The 18,342-nt window shown below is 31.5% G+C and overlaps 1 protein-coding gene across 1 annotated transcript in view; it reads right to left on the reverse strand.

The window, feature by feature from the left end:
* LOC114336692 (MOB kinase activator-like 2) overlaps positions 1 to 17,965 on the reverse strand; it is a 392,967-nt gene extending 375,002 nt beyond the window's left edge. Inside the window, exon 1 of the mRNA XM_050650430.1 lies at positions 17,591 to 17,965. The gene's annotated coding sequence lies outside the window, so the exon portion shown is untranslated. The remainder of the gene's footprint in view (positions 1 to 17,590) is intronic.
* Between the last annotated feature and the right edge of the window lie 377 nt (positions 17,966 to 18,342).

The raw sequence follows: 18,342 nt of genomic DNA on the forward strand, positions 1-18,342 counted from the left end.
TCCAGAATAACGACTGGGCTATAAATACGGATAAATTTTGTAAATAGAGTTAGTTTATAATATAAATTCGATCTGTACGATTTAATTTTGAATATTTTGTCGAGATATTTGGCACATATATTCGTAATATAGTAAAGAATGGCGGTACAGAGCCGAATTTGAGAAATATGTTAGTATGTGGAAATTACTCTATAATTAAATAAAATATTAAAAAAGCGAGCCTGTACCATTAAGAAGAATAAAAAAATACACTTTCTTCAAATAAACTTTTTTATCCGTGGCCTAGATTTTGTGTCATATTGGAACTACTGAAAATCGATTATCTATAACAAGAAATCGAACTTAACTGACTTATCAACATTTAGCGCGCCTATGAGTATAATATAGTAAGTACTTCCACTCTAACTTTTCCCATCCATGAAATTATTCATGAATTACTTTTTATACTAGGTCTCTTCTTAACTCACCAAACTAGTATCGCAAAATTAAGCCGCTTTTCCATAGAAATCACAATAAGTTAAACAAGGATAAACAATACAGAATGTCTTTGATAGCTTATGAATTTTGACGTTTATAATTTTCAATGACAGTGACAGTTTATTGGTTTATTTACATTTATTGTTTATTTGGTTTTATAAATCGATATACACACCTAGTTTTATTTATTTATCAATAAAGTTTATTTGGTTTTATATTTACTTATAAAAAATAAATATATTTCAGTTAAATCAAGGAAGAGTTACAATGCTGACCTTTGGTTCTCCAGACAAAAACGAGTATTAGTAATATCGTAGTGTTGATAACTCAATTTGTGAAAAATTTGCACTTCTTGTATATTCCCCAAAGGTACGATATAAGTATACTTATTAAAAATATTAATAATTTATTTATGACTAGTAATTCTAGTAGTAAGTAATTCTTGACCTAGGTAATATTAAATCTTCTTAACAATAATTAACTTTTTTGTGGTGACTAAGTATTTTTTAATTTATATATTACCGTTCTATATTAACTTTATAGGTCCTATCTTTATGGTTAATTTGAGTCCATCAATCTCCTTAATAGCGAAAAAATATTAAACACTTCAGTAATATAACTTTATAAAATATGTTCACGGGATAATAGCCATTTCCTAATTATTACCACTGACACTCTGATAGTACGTATCAATCATCTACATACACATCGACGTACGTTTCTCTTTATTTTTTGATTTATCTTGTATGAAAATGAATTCTGACGCATGGGAAAAGAGTGGAAGAACTATAATTATTATTGTTTTTAATAGTATTAGTGTCACTGTCACTGTCGTACTACCGACTCACTGTTGCCGCACTATTGAAAGTTCGCAAGAACTTTCGAAAAACAAATATATTGATGACGCGCTAATGTTGCTACTTAAAATTAGGAGAAAATACAACACTTCCAATCAGCCCCGTATAATGCCATCTAAGCAAAATTTTTTCGTTACCGGAATAATCAAAAACGATATCAATACATGGACCTACAAACTGATGCAAGAATTTTGAAAATCGGAGTACAAATAATGAAGTTATAAATTGTCAAACTTAATCAAAAAGTTTTAGTAGCGGAATTTTGTGCGGTGAGTTTATATTAAAAATCACAACCAAATTTGAGAATTCTACCTTTGATTTGAACTTTTTATGGCTAGTGTTAAAATAATATAGAGAAAATGGAAAAACAGTTTGAAAGGATCGAAAAAAAGAGAAAATAGAAATGTGGAAGAAAAGTGGATCCGATTTAAAGCAATACTATTAGAAACAGAAGTACAAGTTTGCGGGTATACCAGAAGAAATAATCATAAAAAGCAGACAAGCTGGTGGAGCAACGATATTAAAAAAGAAGTCAGAGAAAAGAAAAGGCTATGGAAAATGTACATACAAAAAAGAAATCAAGAGGCCTACGATAAATACAAGGAGCAACGCAACAAACTTAAAGTAAGGATAAAACAGGAAAAGCAGAATGCCTGGGAAGAATTTGGAAGAACTATGAAAGAAAATAGTACCCAAAATACAAAATTATTTTATAGAGTATTATAGAATATGAGAAGCAAAACGGAAATTAAACTACAACAGATAAAAGATAGAAACGGAAATATACATAATAACTGAGGATGAGCCCATTATAGAAAGGTGGAGAGAATATTTCAAGGAACTTTTAAACAATGAAATTACAACAGCAGAAAATTGCACACAGATAACAGACGAAACACCTGAAAGAGGTCAAGAAGACGTTCATGAAACTAAAATAAAGATGGAAGAAGTTGAAGATGCACTGGAAAAACTAAAAGTTGGTAAAGCAGCAGGGATCGACGGAGTAGATGCTGAATTATTGAAATATCTTGGACAACAGGGTAAACTAGAATTAAATGACCTACTAAATTTAGCGTGGATAAACAAAAAAATCCCAGAGGATTGGAACATTGCAATAATACTGCCTATACACAAAAAGGGAGACACTAACGAGTGCAGTAATTATAGGGGTACCTATATCACTTCTCTCCTCGGCGTTGAAAATCTACGAAATCATTCTAGAAAAGAAACTACGAGAAATAGTTGAGCCTCGACTGGCAGATATACAAAGTGAATTTAGTTAGACAGCGTACAAGATCATCTATTCACACTACAGCAAATCACTGAAAAAACTCTGTTAAAAAACGATACACTGTACCTGGCGTTTTGGGATATGAAAAAGGCGTTTGATATGGTAATAGAGAAGGAATATGGCAAAGCCTGATAAACAAGGAAGTAGATGAAGAACTTGTAAGTGTAATAAAGAGTTTGTATGTCAACAGAAAAAACCAGGTCAGGACAAGTAACCTAATCTCAGGCTAGTTTTCTAATAACGACGGGGTTAGACAAGGTGGAGTGCTGAGCCCACTGTTATTTATTTCTGTTATGGATGAAGTTATTAAAAAGTGTTGGAAAAAGAACAAAAAAATGCGCTATAGGGTATAGAAATCTGCAGCAAATAAAAATTGAGGCCTATGCATTTGCTGATGACATTGTTTTAGTTGCAAGAACTGAAAAGGCTCTCGCAGATAACATAAAAATCTGGGCAGAAGAACTAAAAAACTATAATTTAATAATAAATATGGATAAAACTAAAGTAATGACAATAGTCAACTAAGAAGCAACTGTAAATATTGAAAGCGAAGGGCAAAAAATCGAGCAAGTAGACCTCTTTAAGTATTTGGGAATACTGTTAAACAACAAAGGTAAAGGTACACAAGAAGATGAAATTGGAAAGAGAATAAAATTGGCAACGAGAACTTATTATTCACTGTATAAAAATTTCCTAAACAAGAAGGAAATATCGAGAAAAACCAAAATGACAGTATATAAAACCGTATATATGCCGATTACAATATATGGGACAGAAAACTGGGTACTTAATGACAGACAAAGAAAAAGGTTACAAGCTACAAAAATGAGATACTTAAGAAAAAAGTGGTGGCAGCAAGAAGATTAGACAAAAGAAGAAACGAAGATATAAGACATGAATTCCAGGTAAAATCGCTCAACGAAAAAGTTGAAAAAAAGAAGTTAAAACGGGCTGGACACATGATAAGAATGAGTGCTGACAGACAAGTGAAAATGACATGGGAGGCCAAAACAGTCGGAAAAAGCATGACGGGCAGAAAAAGGAAAAGCTGGAACACTAGTCAACGAAATACTTAAGAAAAGAGGAACATCGTGGCAAGAAACAAAAGTTTTAGCAGCAGATAGGAAGAAGTGGCGTAAATTTGCAGAGAGTATCATATAAAGGAACGGTGGGCAGGGCACGTGGTCCGCATGCATGAGAGTAGAATCCCCAGAAAATTGCTGAATGCAAGAATGCAGGGAAGAAGACCTGTTGGAAGACCTAAAAAGAGATGGGAAGACGAAGTCGATGAGGATGCCAGGAACTTTCTGGGAACGCGTTCATGGAAAAGAACAGCGGTAAATCGAAATGATTGGAGAAGCTTATTGAAGGAGGCCAAGGCTCGATTTGGGCTGTAGTGCCATTGGATGGATGGATGGATCATATAAAGGAGAAATTTTCGACACCTAACGGTAAAAGAGGCAATCGATTATGTATGTATGTTAAAATTAATGTATTTACCTACCTACAAAAACAGTTAGTAATAGTCTGTTCATCAAAAACAATAAGCTTGGCACTATTATCTATTTTAACCTTAGAAATAGTTCTACTCAACCACATAATGAATTGTCTACTGTATCAATCACATCATTTAATGGTTCTAATTCTGACACAACTAACAGGATCAATGTTAATTAAGCTTTGAAACCTGTAAGAGCTAATAAAAGTCAGCCTTTATTAGATTTTTATCATTTAAAACCTAATAAATTCAGTCCCTCTTAATTAAGTTAGTGTGGTTAAATGTGTTAGGAAATTATATTCTCTAGGACAGATCAGAGTCTAAATTAACTAAAAAGGTTATTAACTAATTAAAAATATCCAATCCTCAGAATTAATTAATTAATTAGGTAGGTATAAGTTATTATCTAGATCTCTAATTTGAGAATTTTTATTAAGTTCGATAAATTGCACTAATATTAGCAATATTTGGGAACATTTTGTAAAATTGTTAATATCCATATTTACTTATTTACAAAATTATGACTTTTTAAAGATTATATTTTTCTACATGTTTAATTTTATTGAATGACTGGAAAATGAAATAAAAAAAGCCAAAATAGTATTTTCTTCTCTCTAAAGCTCTATTCACTCTTGCATATTTGAAATTTCACTGAACTTTGTTGAATAGATCTACATTAAGTATTGTGGATTATAAAATCATAGTTAGATAAAGTACTTAATTAAGTTTAGATTTCAAAATTGAACTAAGTACCAAAAAAATAATACATATATTCATATTCTGTTATTAAAGTTTTGTAGTAAATCTAGAAATAAAATGTAGAATAGAGAAGGCTAGGAGTGCATTCAATAACATGGCCAAACTCTTTAAAAGCCACAACCTTAATCTGGAGATAAAAATAAGGCTCCTACGATGTTATATCTTCTCAATATTGTATTACGGAGTTAAATCCTGGACACTCACTGAAGCAATGGAGAAAAAACTTAAAGCCTTCGAGATGTGGCTATACAGGTGAATCCTAAGGATATCATGGACGTACAAGATAACCAATGAGACCGTATTATGAAGAGTGGGCAAAGAAAGAGAGGTTATGTATACCATTAAAAGGAGAAAGTTAGTATATCTCGAAAACATAATGAGAAACGACACTAAATACAGATTACTGAAGGTAATCCTGCAAGGTAAAGTATTCGGAAAGTGAGGAATTGGGAGAAGAAGAATATCATGGTTACAGAACCTGAGGAAATGGTTCTCCACAACAACAACTAATCTATTTAAAGCATTAGTTAATAAAATAATTATAGCCAGAATGATAGCCAATATTCGAAACGAATAGGCACTAAAAGAAGAAGAAAGTCTTGAACAAGATGAATTAAAAGTATTATGAGAATATGACTAGTGCAATAAATAAATCTTTAATCAATTTTTACTTATAAATTTCTGCTTATAAAGAACCCAGTGGATGTGTCAAAGAAATATAAAATGTGTGAACAAATTTACAATAATATTAAGTCGCAAAAAAGAATGGGACACAATTCTTGGACAGCTTGGTCCAAGACCAGGATTCCTTGGTAATATGCCTCAAGTATAAACACCTTATTTGAAGATGTGCAAAGTTAAACTTGGACTAAGTAAATATACTAGGAACAACATATTGTCATAAGGGCCAATAGTTAAGCAGCCATCAAAGCACTAAAATAAGATATAATCAGTTCTAAAATATTATGGGAAAGCTTTTGAACTGAGGTGGATCACTATGTGCAGAGGTATTTAAGTAGTCATGGGATATCTTAGAAGCTCTAAGGTGAACTCTAAGCTAGTGTGGGAATACCAAGAAGAATTTGAAAGACTGGCAGAACCTAACAGAGCTGATGAACTCACCAAAGAGGATCAGCTACAAAATACTTTCATCCAGAGCCGGCTGTACCACAAAGCATGGTCCAGACTTTTTCTGGTCCTTGACCAACATTGAAATAACATGGACCAAAGAACCAACACTGGAAAAGTATACTCAGGCATGTACATGGCAAAATGTATAGTAGAGAAACTTGTGCTAATATGTATGAAACAGTGGAAAACAAACAAGAATCAGCTCAAGGTCATAAGAGACTTCCTTACTGGACATGCACCAGTCAACAAACACCTGCATACAATGGGGCTGCACAAACACTTTTTGGAGGGTACCAAGTGACTTTAAAAACATATGGTACCATTAGACATGTATAAGCTTGTACAGGGTTTCAGAATTCCGGAATGGGTATACGAATGAATTGAAAATGTACAATAAGATTAGCTTCAGTAGGTAAAAGCAAAGTAACTATCAAATTAAGTAGAGAGCTACAGAAGAGTTTGTTGTGGAACTCTAAGTACCTCATCAACTTGTTTACATCAATAAATACTTTTTGAGGAAATGCGACTGGTTCAATATCAAATGGTATTAATAAAACTAACTTAAGTACTACTTCATGATCTTGGTGCTACAGCCCTTAGAGGGCCTCGACCTTCTCAAGCATTCTACGCCATTCTGTTCTGTCAATTGCTTGCACTTTACCGTTGCTGACTCCGATCTTCTCGGTATCTTGTGTTACCCCATCCTTAAGTAACTTAAGTACTAGTAACTTACTAAAATACTGTAATAAATTTGTTATGCTTAAGTTGTAACAGTTATGTTATGACACTCGCTACACCAGTCAAACAAACTTTGGTTAATTGGTCCTAACCAAAGCCATCAATACCATGAAGTTTATAATGAGATCAGTTTATAATAGACAACTTCCGTAAAAAAATAAGGAATTTAGTTACATGAGTTGACTACAAATTAGCCAAAAAGAGGTATAAAAGAAACAAAAAGGACCTAGAACCCATTTGAGGAATTATTAACAGTTTAATGCTGGAAAAATTAAAAGAGAAATATATCTCAAAGGATCGAAAATTAGAAACAATATAAGAAATAAGATAATCAAACTTCTAGTGAACTGTAAAGTATACATATAAAGAGACATAGCACTGGTTTAAACAATAAAAGTTGTATATATTTTAATATACCCTATTCCACGAACATACGCCTGTTTTGGATTACTTCGACAACAAATATTTTACTGTGCAAAATAAGAAGAACGAAAGTAAATTGCAAATTACATTGTTGTTTATTGGAATAATTATTAGCGCCATTTACTTTCGTACTTCTTATGTTGCACAGTAAAATATTTGTTGTCAAAGTAATCCAAAACAGGCGTATGTTCATGGAATGGCCCATAGGTAAGTATATGTATATTATGCCATTGACTAAGAAGCACATGAAAACATTAAGGTGATAATAATAATAATATCGTATGGCATTTTTGCCGGGGAGATCCTTTCGGATAGTTCCAGCGCCAATTACATCTTTAACCCTGTTTCAAGTAACTAGTGTCGATGTACACTAGCCCAGGGGGACCGACGGCTTAACGTACTCTCCGAGGCACGGTGAGACGGCTCGTGTCATTATTGGAAATGAAAATGGTTTGTCTTTGGCAGGAATCGAAGCCACGTCTACTGGCGTATGAGGCCCGCGTTTATGCCGTTACCCACGGCCGCTCACATTAAGGTGATAGATATGAAAGAATTCAGATACTGTACGTAATGTAATGTTCTGAAGCTATTTTCTTGTGATCAGTACATGAGTTAGGATATAAGTTGCCCGTCTGCAAACCTAGCATAGACGCACTTCGATTCGTTTAAATTAGTACTGTGTACAACACCAGCATGATACAATAACCCAAGATATGATATGGAGCGTTCCTAATTTCGTTCAGGTCGCGCATGACGTCACGTTGTGAGTAGATCCTTTAAATTTCGAATGCATTGCCATTATGATTTGGAGATTTTAGCTTTTAATATCAGTTGTGAAACTTTCTAGAAGTGCTGTTTTCTTTAGTATGATTAAATATAATTATTGAGAACATATTCTAATAATAAAAATCAATCAGAAACATGATTTTTTTATTATTAGGCAACATACATCTAATTATACAGTGTGGAAGGCACTTGTAGAATAAAATGATTTCTGTCCTTGTTTCGAAAAATTATAAAAAACGCTGATACTCGTCGATTTTTAAATAAATATCTGCACTTTTTAAACACAAATTTAAATTTATGGGGTGATTCATAAAAGTCAAACAGAGTCCATAAGCTTTATTTTTAATAGAACACCCTGTATATTTTTATATTTTTAAAAGCTGCTTAACAACCTGATTTTAACTAACTAAATCATGTAGGGTGAATTATGAACAATACAGGATGAAATTTTGAAATTATTAACTATGGAATCCACTTATGGAATAAAATTGTTTGTTTCCTTATTTTAAAAATTAGAAAAAATGCCGGAACAGGTCAACTTTTAAACTTAAATGGTGATTTACAGGGTGATTTACGCAAGTGCAGCATAGTCCATGATCTTTAGTTTTAATGGATCACCCTGTATATTTTTATGTGCTTAGAAACTACTTTATCACTTTATCTCAAAAAAAATGTATTATTCGGGTCCATTATGAATAATACACGGTGAAATTTTGAAAAGGTGAAATTTTTAAATTATTCATAAACCCCATTAAAGATACAAAACCAAAAAAAAAAAATATCATTTATACTTAGTTTAGAAAATATATGTCTTTATTTAGCTAAAATACCATTATTATATACATAATTTACTATTATTTACAGTATGATAAATTATTAGATAATTTCAAAATTTTATGTATGTACCTATTTAATATCTTGACGAAAATTTAACCTTTATAATTTTAAAATTTCATCATGTATTATTCATAATAGGCCCTATACAATACACTTTTTTGTGATGAAGTTATTTAGCAAATTAGAAAAACATAAAAATATACAGGGTGTTTCATTACAATTAAAGATCATGGACTATGATAGACTTGTGTGGATCACCCCGTATATTTTAATTAATGTTTAAAGAGAGCATATCTAAATTTAAAAGTTGACGTATCTTAGCGTTTTTTATAATTTTTTAAAATAAGGACACAAACAATTTTATTCCATAAGTGGTTTCCATACACTGTAATTTCAAAATTTCACCCTGTATTATTCTTAATACACCATACGTGATATGGGTCGTTGAAATCAGACCGTTAAGTAGCTTTTGATAATATAAAAATATAGGTATAGGGTGTTCCATTAAAAATAAAGCTTATGAACTATACAGGCTTATGTGAATCACCCTGTTTAAATTTAAATTCAGCTTTAAAAAGCCTACATTTATATATAAAAATTAACGGGTTTCAGCGTTTTTAAAAATTTTTTAAAACAAGGACAGAAATAATTTTATTCCATAAGTGCCTTCCACCCTATATATAATACATGTATTATACACCCTGTATAATACATGTACTGACAATGAAATAAAGGTAACAATAAAATTGTAATGTGTTAAATGATAAAAAAAGTTAAAGCTGCGATAGTCATGAAGCCCATCAGTTATATTTTTTTATTACTTAAGTTCTCTTATTCATTAATTATATTTATGATCACACCTCCTAAGGACTATTCAAATCTAACTATGAATATAATATTTTTGATAAAAGTGTAACAAATTATAAGTAAAATTCACCTTAACCTTTAACTACCCGCGCATCAAGTTATAACATAACTACACGCGTGGCGTACTTTATACGCCACAAGAAAATACACTTAAAAACAGCGGATTTGTTTATTTTTTTTTTGAAAAAATACACTTAGTTGTTTGTTATAAACCTTATTCGGTATCAGTGAATACTTGGAGTTCCTTTTCAGTAAACCAATTGGGATTTATAACTGGAATCATGGAATAACTGGATTCCATGATAAATAAAATTACTAATAAAAAATTTTTTTAAATGTGATTTTTTATAGGAGAAAAAGTATTGTTTATAAAGAAAAATAATTTTGTGCCATAATGACTAAAAAACAATTGAAATATGTACTTATATTACGACTTATATTAAGATAATCGTGGGGTATATATTGTCCACCACCGGAAACAACAAATAATAAAATGTAAATTCCGATCTTCCCAGAACGCTGATTATAACGAAACTAAAACCAAATTGTAAAGTACATTCCAGTGATAGGTTAGAGAGATAAGCAAGGTCAAAAATTAAATTTTTAAATATATTTCCAGTAGAATTCTTATATCTGGCGTACAAAATACGCCAGCGCGTGTAGTTAAAGGTTAAACACAAAAATAAACAGTGTTTACTATATGACAACACTGAATATAATGCTGACCTACTCACAGAGTGACGTAGCTATGTTGGCCCCGCCTACCTGCTCCATGTCATATCTTCTGTTATTGTATCATGCAACACCAGCAGAAAAAAGCTCATATTGGCAACCCCCAAAACAGGTGTGACTGCATGCAGTGCAAGTCCATTATCGACTGCCCTGATTGTGGCAATCTGTATAATTGTATAAAATTGTGGCCAAATCCCAGTAACAATAGTAAATTACTATAGGTTTGTTCTAACAAGCAGCCAAACCAGTTACAAACTATCAGTGAATAGTCGACTAGCACGATTAGAGGGGATACTACTGATAACTTTATTAATGTTCTCTCACTGACCAACTGTTTACTGACGATTTCTGACTAGTTTGACTGTTGGTTGGAAATACACATATACTCCCAAAATTACTGTTCTCTAAGGAACTGAGGAGCACATTACCTGGTATAACATAAGAAAGTTACAAAAATATATCGCATCATCAGTGCAAAAGTGTTGTAAGTCAAAATTTTTATGAAAATGAAGTAATCATGGGATTCGCTTGTAAACATGCATATCTATCCCGTATAAAACTGTAGTATCTTTTAAATGCTCAACCGGCTAAATATCACAACTACAACAGTTTAACTATTTTGCATTTTTGAACATAAGTTCCGTGCAAATCTGTTGTAACTCTAATGTAAGGGAGCGTTCAAGTATTACGTAACGCAGTTTTTGAAGATTTTTGACCCCCCCCCTCCTACCATATAACGCACCGTAACGTTTTTCTGTACCCCCCTCCCCCACCTCCAAGTGGCCATTTGAACCTAAATGGAAAACGAGATTGCGAAAAGTACCAGTAACTCGGTAAAAGAACTTTGTTATTATTTTAATCGCATTTGAGGTAATAATAAAAACTAACAATCATCATTCAGCCTTAAATGTCCACTGCTGAACATAGGCCTCCTTTCCTCGTTTCCAACCACGTCTATCCTGCGCCGCTCTCATCCAGTTTTTATTTAGCTTTCTTAAGTCGTCAGTCCATCTTGTAGGCGGTCAACCGACGTTTCTCTTGTCTTCTCTTGACCTCCATTCCAATAACCTTTTTGTCCATCGCCCATCTGTCAATCTGGCAATGTGTCCTGCCCATCTCCACTTCAACCTGGCTAGCCTTTCAATGACGTCAGTCACCTCTGTTCTTCTCCTGATTTCTTCGTTTTTGATTTTGTCTTGCAGAGTTATTCCTAACATTGACTGCTCCATTCTTCTCTGCGTTACTCTTAGTTTGGTAGTCGAGGTTTTAGTTAAGGTAAGTGTTTCTGATCCGTATGTTAAGACTGGGAGGACGCACTGATCAAATACCTTTCTTTTTAGGCATGTGGGCAACTCACTTTTAAAAGTTTCTCTCAGTTTTCCAAATGCTGCCCGCCCAAGAACGATTCTTCTATTCAGTTCATGTGTCTGGTTATCCCTGCCAATCGTAATTTCCATGACATGAAATATGTTCAAAACTTACAATAATAATCTTTTATTATTAATTGTACATTTAAATTTACATTTTCCCTACTTGGCCCCATCCTTAAATACATTTTTGGCTTCATTCTTTATTGTTCTTCTAATGCATTCTTCTATTTTATCTTTTTTAATAAAAGCTTAAAATAAAATAACCTATTTATTATTTCAACATTTTATTTTGCTTAATAAAAATTTTTGTATAACGAATAATATACGATGTTACCAGTAGTTTCGAAAAAATAGTGAAAAAAACGTGTAAAACTTTTTGTTCTTCGACGCCCTGTATCGTGAAAACGCATGCCGTTACAAAAATTATTTAGTAAGCAAACCCAAATTATTTTTTAATTTTTCACCTATCCTAGAGATCGTGTTACTTACCTTTTTCTGAAACACCCTGTATATATATAATATATAAGAAGGCACTTATGGAATAAAATTATTTCTGTCCTTGTTTTAAATAATTTTAAAAAATGCTGAGACCCGTAGATTTTCATATATAAAAATGTGTGCTTTTTAAACATAAATTTAAATGTACAGGGTGATTCATGCAAGCCTAGCGTAGTCCATTATCTTTAATTTTAATTAAACAAACTGTTTTTCCAATTTTCTAAACTACATAAGTATCAATATAGTGGGTTTTGTATTTAATGCTTTTTATTTAAAGACATTTTTAAATAATTTGAAAATTTACGTATTTAAAACATTAATGAATACCTACTGCTGAAAACGATACTGCATGTTATGGACTTCAGAAAACATACATGATTTATGAGCATGTCGTTCCCTCTGCAACCTCTTAATCCCATATGTGTCTTTTCATCTTTCCATCATTCCCAACAAAAATATAAATTATAAAAATTAATTATTATTCATTTCTAATTAATAAATTAAAAACAAAGTACTGCTTATCTGATATTTAATTATTAAAATCAGCACCGCAAAGTCTAAATACCACAACTTAACAAAACACGCTCTGCAGTTATTGGAAATTGGAAACAGAATAAGTACTAAACCAAAGAAAAGACAAAAATTACCCATTTCATTTATACCAAAATATAAAGTAGCTACCTATCTATTTATCAGATAAACCCTAAACTCATAAATAACTCCGAGGGAACAGTTCCGGATATTGGAAACATAATATGACACATGGTCTATTCAAAACAAAACAATTCTCAACGAAAGAGTCCCTTGTTAAAGTCACTTGACATCATTTTTACCCTGAAAATCCTATGTCGCTAACTTTACCATCAAATATAATTTAGGTGAAGTGAAACGAGAGAACAATGCGCTGTTGGATGTTGGGCTTTGGGTTGTGTAATATGAATGAGAAATGGTTTATATTTGAGCAATGAATTTTTTTTAGATTTTTCGGTACATTTTATACAGTTTTCAGTAGATCGGAGTTCAAATCAGTAGGTCTACTGAAAAATCAGTACACCTAGGTAACCCTGCGTGAAGGTGCAACATAATAAAATTCAGGGGTCTATGTAAAATATAAAAGAAATTATGTAGTTTTTTTTATTAAGTTAAAAAGAATGTTACGTAACGCTTTGTTCGAACCCCCTCCCCCCCATGTAATGCACCGTAACGTTTTACAAGACCCCCCTCCCCCCAAACTGCGTTACGTAATACTTGAACGCTCCCTAACAGAGTTACAACAGTTTTGCACAGAACATTTCAATGGCTTCGATATCAAGCAGCCTGTTGTAGCTCAATTACTAGTGCATTAACACTAAATGTGTATCTCATAATAATAATTTTGATTTACGGTTTATCCACTAATAATTTTCCAACATAATCAGCAGTCATATTGATATCAAAGAGACCGGCTTTCGAATCAATGTTGTCAGATATATTTCCAAAAATTACTAAGTTTATATATTCTGAAAATGTTTTCTCTACTTTACTATTCAATTGTTATTCAATGACACTGTTGGAAAGATAATATCAAAATATTCTTAAAAAATATATAAATTAGTTAACTAGGTACTTAAAATTTCAATGGGCCTTCACTAATAAATTGAACCAACTTTGTATATATTATACTTTAAAGAAATTTTAGAGTATCGGCAACACTGTAGGAGGGACAAAATTAAGAAGCCCCTTTTAAATTGACGTTGCCATGTTGATGATTTTAACGAGATATTAAAAATTTGCTTTAATGTTAAAACAAGTTTAAACATTGAAAGTATCAAATTTTAAGTAATAAATAACCAAACTGTGATGGTCACATCCATTACTTATATATTTCGTTTCAATTCAACAACAAAAGAACACTATTAGTTAGTTCGTCCCTACTCTGCCTAGCGTTAAATTGGCATCGTATTTCGGCCATCGTTGGTGGCAACACAGCACAGCGGAACACCTGTCTCTACAAACAAATTTTGTCGTTGTCCATCCAACAGTGGCGTAGTTGTAACTGGAAGGTTAGGTTATATTTTGCTACTATATAAATAATAAATCGAATTAAAAAACAACGATTTGCACGTCCAATGGTAACTCGTTTCAAAAAAGAATATACTGGAATGACTGATAATGCAATTGTTTCGAGAATTCAGGAATTAACAAAAATCGGGTATAAGACGATCTAAAAAATTGTTAAATTAGGAACTGTTACATATCATTCCTTAAAACGAAAGCGACGAAATAAAAAATTGGGTAGGGTTGACACCGCTGCAAAGGACGTTTATCAATGTTTATAAGACAGTTTATAACTTATTAGTTTATTACAAAGAAATTAGGTAGATATTCCATATTGTGAGGACGTTCCAATCTGAAAAAAATTATAATTCGATTTATTTGCAAATTCCTGTTCAAAAATATCCCCTTAAACAAATCTGAAGGGCGTCGAGCTAATTTTTTGTGCAGAATTTGTTTAAACTTTAAAACATCGCCTTTTTTGCTCCAAAATATAATTTTTTAAATTTTTTGGTCATTCTAAACAAGACAGGTACCTTGTCATTTTTCTCAAAAGTTGATAGTTTTCGTCTAAGAAAAAACTCATATTTAAATTATTATTTTTGAAGTTGTCAAGAGCTTAAATTGAACACATTCATTTTCAAGATTCTGAATAGTAATCGGGTCTAACTTCAATTTAGAACCGTTATTCTTTAAATGTTAATTATGCGCGTCCATCCGATTTTATGCGGTATACTATTTCAAAAAACATTTTTTTTAGATTTTGTAGGCCATTCTAAACACAAAATATTTCTTTTCATTGTTCTGAGAAGTTCATAGGAGATTTCTGAAATGGTATACGGCATAAAAATCGGATAGACGCGCATAATTACCAATTAAAAACAACGGTCTAAATTAAAGTTAGGCCCGATTTCTCTTTAGAATCTTGAAAATGAATGTTTAAAATTCAATTTAAGCACACGATAACCTCAAAAACTATAACTTACATATGAGTTCTCAAGCCTCGAAAATGCGTATTTTTTGCATTTTTCAGATTTTAAATCGCTTACAACTCGAAAACTATTAACATCTTAGAAAATTACAAGAAACCTTTTTTGTTTAGAATGACACACAAAATAAACAAAAAAATGTTTTTCAGAACAAAGCAAAATAAGAAATTTTTGAAATAGTATACGGCATAAAAATCGGATGGACGCGCATAATTAACAATTAAAAAACAACGGTCTAAATCGAAGTTATACCCGATTACTGTTCAGAATCTTCAAAATGAATAGGTATTTAAACTTCAATTTAAGCTCTTGACAACCTCAAAGATAATAATTTTAATATGAGTTTTAAACCTCCAAAATGCGTATTTTCGCATTTTTCAGATATTAAATCGCCTATAACTCGAAAACTATTAACTTTTGAGAAAAATGACAAAGTACCTTTCTTATTTCGAGTCACCCAAAAACCTAAAAAAATATTTTTTGGAGCACAAAAGGTGATATTTTGAATTTGTTTAAAAAATTGTTTAAACAATTTCTGCCCAAAAATTGAGAGATTTTCCTAAATATAATTATGCAAAAATTAATAAAAAATTATGATTTTTCTTGAAATATGCGAGTGATGAACTGATCCTTTTTCTTAATTTCCACGCCAATGGTCGGCATCGGCATCAACGAATCTCAAAAGCCGACACTTGGCAAACTGACTTTGGAAAAAGAATACACAAAACGTTATTGCCGCTAGTGATAAGCCGTTTTATTAGGTATTTAATCTAGGCACCTATCTGATTTCTTGGAATCCATTAAAATGTAAAGTTTAATACCAGACGAATGAAATTTTTTAATCTAAAAAAAAAACATCCCGGACTATGCATAATATGCCAGAAGTGCTGCTTACACCTGCCTACAAGGAATAGCCAAAAATTCAAATGGTCAAAAAGAAAGATTTGGTATACATATGCCATTCGAATATGATGATACCAGAAGGTCATCATAGTTTGTATGAAAATATTTCGACACAACATGATGTAGGAGAAGAGGACAAATAATAGTAAATATGTAGTGATTAACAATTTTCTCCGTGCAAAATTGTTGTAACTTTGAAATTCATAATTTTTTTTATCATTAGTATCATTTTATTTTTACTTTTATTTTTGGTTAATGTAATATAGACTGAAATGCGTGCAAAAACATAATTACTTAAATGTTAATTTTTATTAAAACCTGTGTTTTATTTCACCGATATTAGCACCAAAATAAACAAAATCAGCTTTATCTCGAAGATTCCTTAATTTGACTTACAACAGTTTTGCACTGATGGTGCAATATATGTAAAAATTCTTTTTCTTCTAAAATTAAATAAAAAATTAAATAGTAACAATCACATTGACCTCTGTCACAGTTACAGTAACTGCAAAAAAACAGGAAAATATCAGCCAGAAATGAACTTGTTCCTACTACGTTTTTGATTAGAAGATTGTTATATTATACCCGAAAAAATGTGATCATATCAGGTGAAAAAATTATAAGATAAACAGAACGAAATTTCCTTGATAAATAAATTGTAATATGAATAATAATAATGACAATACAATACATACAAAAATATTTTTAAGCATTTTGTACAGGAATGTTCTAAATAAACAAATATATGTAATTATGAAATGAGATGCAACAATAACAGTTTATGTTAGCACTGCAGGGTAAGTGAGGAGCATCCTGTAATTTATAACAAAAACTTTAACAATAAAACAAAGAAAATGATAATTAATTTTATAGTACAAAGTCTCAATCCATATACAATTTATTGCTGATAAATACAACAAAACAATAGAACAAAAGAAAAATACCAGCAATAAAAACTAACATTTGTGTAAAATGAAAAACATTGGGACTAAAAAAATATATCACAACAATGAATAGATATAAGAGAACGCAGGAAAAATAATATGTTGTGGTAAAGGGTTGGTAAAAGCATTCTATGAGCAGAAAATATATGGAAATATAAAATAAATTAATGAGGACCCAAAAAAGGGGCAGACTACAATGACCATAGAGAGATGAAGCATTTAGTGAAAGAAAGATCATTATAAGGGTTACTGAGAAAATGGAAATCCCTGGCTAAATAATTACCCTTTTGTTAAATATAGAACTACTGAATCTAGAATCTTTCATGATGGTAGTTATAAAGTACCTATACTATCTAGATCTATAATTTAGGTAAACTGTATATTGGGAAATATTCAGTCTTAATAAAATACATGTGTATTTGAAAGAGGAAACAAAGGGTAGATAAAATCACATACCCTATAAACCAATCCACGGTGTCGCGGAGGTACTCTGGTAGTCGCTCCAGTTTGTTGTAGTTTTTAAGTTTTTACAAATAAGAAATTGCTGTCTACAAATTATGAAATGTCTCTCAGCTGATGTCCAAAACTTCAAAATCGCCAAGCACAGAATTGATGTATATTGCACAACAAATTTTAAAATGATTTCTAAAAACACTTAGAATTACTATAAATACACTATCACACTCGAATCCAAGTTCTAATTCTTCATTATTTAGATATTTATTCTTAATTTAACAAACTGAAATCACGATTTTGCAAGTAAACTCCATATTTATTAATAATAGCACTGTTGTCATCGCTAACCTTTGACTTCTGTGTTATTGTTCCGATTTATTTAATTTATCCAATTAAAGTCAAAACATACAAAGTAATAAACTAGTTTAAGATATTTATAATATAAATATTTAATTTTTATGTTGAATAAATTACTGATAGCAAGATTAATTTAGAAGAATATATACCGATATGGCAACACCGTCATACTGTCATGTTCATTTTTGGCAAGTACAGAATGTCCATGTTCTGTGTTCTGTGTCACCAAAAATTGTATTGTCCGTAAACAACTTTCATCGATTGTCATTTGTTTCGAGCTTCTGTCAAATGTCGTATGATCCGTGTATTCGCTCTGTTAACCCGCGAGTAGTCGCGCGGTGAGATAGAATCTCAATTTTTATCCCTTTTCGCGATAACTTGATGAAAAATTTTGC

The sequence above is a fragment of the Diabrotica virgifera genome, chromosome 5 (assembly GCF_917563875.1).
Source record: "Diabrotica virgifera virgifera chromosome 5, PGI_DIABVI_V3a".
Taxonomy (NCBI): domain Eukaryota; kingdom Metazoa; phylum Arthropoda; class Insecta; order Coleoptera; family Chrysomelidae; genus Diabrotica; species Diabrotica virgifera.